We start from the raw sequence: 3,243 nt of genomic DNA, 5'->3' as shown, positions 1-3,243 counted from the left end.
AATTTTCAAGACTGGCTAGCACCCAACTGAGCCTTATTACTTTATGGAGTCAGAAAACACTTGAGTTGTCCTGCTCGGAGCCCATCTTTCCTCTGGAAAAGACAATAATGCTGAGATAGATAGAAGGCAGCAGGAAGGAAGGAAACCAAATATGAGAGACATTGACGCCTTAAATGAAGCCATGGCATGCGTCCACAGGAGCCGAGCACGGCTGCCGAGGACAGGACACTGGGCATCACTCATCAGAGAGTCACCAGCTTTGGGAGCTGGCTCAATGACATGTAACTCACTTGGAAGGTTGGGGAGATGATAGAAATGGGAAAGCCTTTGTCACTAATACACATGGGCAGCACACAGAAATCATCTCTTGCCACCTGAAGAAAGCATCCACATTTGGGAACCAGGGATCCAGATGCAATCTAACACACCTTCTAGCTCAGATTTCCCTCTAATCGTTAAGACTCTGGAAAAGGTCCAAGTACAGAGAAGCAGAGTTCATCTATAGAAACAAGGGACTCTTTAGTAGATTTTGTTCACCCATGTTATTGCTTAAGTTTGTATCATTTAAAATTAGAAAAATAGTAACTTTACAGTGGAGAAGTCTGTTAGACACCATTTAACCACACAACCAGATTTAACATCACCAATATTGGGACAGACTCACATCATCTCTCCTGTTACAATTCCTTGAAAAGGACACACCTGCCGGAAGCCAATTCCAGCATGTCAGCAGGGCTGAATCATCTGGAGTGGCAAGGGCATGACCCCAAACCTGAACAGGGATGATAGGTGCCAGACAGCTAAGAGCATCTTTAAAATAAATATATATATCTTTATTGATTTCAGAGAGGAAGAGAGGAGAGATAGAAACATCAATGATGAGAGAGAATCATTGATCAGCTGCCTCCTGCACACACCCCACTGGGGATCGAGGCCGCAACCCAGACATGTGCCCTTGGCCGGAATCGAGCCCGGGACCCTTCAGTCCACAGGCCGACACTCTATCCACTGAGCCAAGCCGGCCAGGGCATAAGGGCATCTTAATCTACATGTTATTGCCTCCTACTGGCCAAACACTTGAACAGCCGTAGGCAAATTCTTCCAATATGACAATGTATAAGAAACCTGACCCTTTGAAGTATATATCTACCTCACCTTAGGACAAATTGTGTTAATAAAAAGCAAGGGTTCCTGAGATGAGGAGATCTTAGTTTCTTTAGCTAGGCTCCTCTGACCCCCAAATGCCTTTCAAAATTATGCTTCGTCTCTGGACTCTTTATTAAGTTACACACAGCCCTTCTTCAGATTGCTGAACCCTTCTAGATGCAGGAACAAGAACCCCGGCACACACCAATTCCCTGGAACTCCTGCCCAAAAGGCATTACCTGCCTGGAATCACAAGGAAACATCAGAGCAAACCAAGTAGGAAATAATTGTTCAAAATAACTGTCAAGGTCAAGAAAGAAAGGATAGGCTGAAAAACTACTCCAGGTTAAAGGACACTAAAGAGAGACAGAAACTAAATGTACTGAGTGATCTTGGATCCTGAACCAGAAAAAAGTTTAGCTACAAAAAAACATCATTAGGACAACTGGATGAAATATGAATAAGGATTATAGTTTATATTAGAATAATATTATAGAAATGTTAAATCTCCTAATTGTGGTTATTTATATTCTATGGTTATGTAAGAGAATGTTGTCTAAAAATAAAGTCCTCAGATTTATTTAGGGATAGATGGGTATGATATCTGCAATCAACTCCCAAATAGTTTTGAAAAAAATTATATTATGATGTGTGTTTGGGAGAGGAAGTGTAATTTGATAGGTAGATTGATAAAAAGATGATAAATCCAATGAGCAAAATGTTGACTCTAGAAAAAAAAAGGTTTATTTTGAGGAGTTTCTTGTACTACTCTTGCAAATACTCCATAAGTTTGAAATTATTCCAAAATAAAAAGTGGTCTTGGTTTCCCATAGGCCAAGCCAGACCTTAAAATGTTATAGGTTATAGAAGACAATCAAACTGTTTGGTTCCACATCTGTTTGGTTAAGAGAATCCCAAGTTCAAGTTCATTTCCTATTTCACCCCTAATTTCACCTCTAAAATCCTCTAGTTATGGAACCAAGAGCCTCCATGATTGTTACCTACCCTTCCTCACTCCCTCCATTTCTGGGATTTCCAGTTCTTCTATGAACCAAACTCAGGAGCTGTCCTTTTACTTCTTAAAAAAAAAAAAAAAAAAAAAAAGATTCCAGCTCTGCAGATTGACATCTCTCCCTTGGCTCAAGGAGCTTAAGGCAAGTTGTCCCATATAAGTGGTTAGAGAGCTTCCTAACTTATACCCCCATCATATCCAGAGCCCTCTTTATTAACTCTGGGGCACAGACCCTTGGAGGTGAGATCTAATCTTCCCACAGCCTATGCACAGGGGAGGTAAGTAACTCTCACCTTTGTCTTTCCTTGAGAATTATTTACCTGGATGTCCAAGTACCCTGACTGTCCATTGTTTCCAAAGTTCTTCTCACAGTTTCTCCCAAGGACCTAGGCCCTCTCTACTAATAGGACTCCTAGTGTTCTAGCTTACCAGACAGAATCCTGGTCACAAGTACCCAGTGAAAGTCCTCCATCCCCTTTTCTAGGAAAGCAGTGGGGTTGTATGCAAATGAAATGGTTACCCAAAGAGAAGCAAATAAAGTTCATGAGCGACAGCAGATTTCTCTTTGGGCCTTGGCTTAAGTTGACGTTAATCTGTGCTTAGTTGATTCACTATTGACTCATTTTGGGAAGCTTCTGTGTGAATCTCTCAACTGAGTAATGATTATTTTATTCTGAATTGGCCCCAGTGCAGTTATGAATGATGTACAGACATCTGCAAAACCAAAACCCCTACTTTACCCAGGTGATGGGCACTCATCCCATTGTGTGGTTAACTTAGTATGACTTCCTTACCAGGCTATTGTAAAGACCTTCCTAAAAGTTGGATAATACTCTTCACCTATTCATGACATTCTCTGTTGAACAGACCACTGACACACTCTATCAACAATTGCCATTCATACTGATTTGTACAGATAACTGGAATATTTGGCTCAGGATTTCTTCCTACTGAGACCTGCCTTAAACAACCAGAAACTGAAAGATTAGTAGCGTTAACGTTTCTCCCCAGGCCAATCCAATCTAGAGCATTGAAGGCACTCTGGGCTTCAGTTCTCACAGTGCATCCCTAGGCCGGCAGCACCG

Source organism: Myotis nattereri (genome assembly GCF_964212035.1).
Source record: "Myotis nattereri genome assembly, chromosome: 7".
In the NCBI taxonomy this organism is placed as follows: Eukaryota; Metazoa; Chordata; class Mammalia; order Chiroptera; family Vespertilionidae; genus Myotis; species Myotis nattereri.
The sequence above is the reverse complement of the archived record's forward strand: the minus strand, read 5'-3'. Positions refer to the sequence as shown.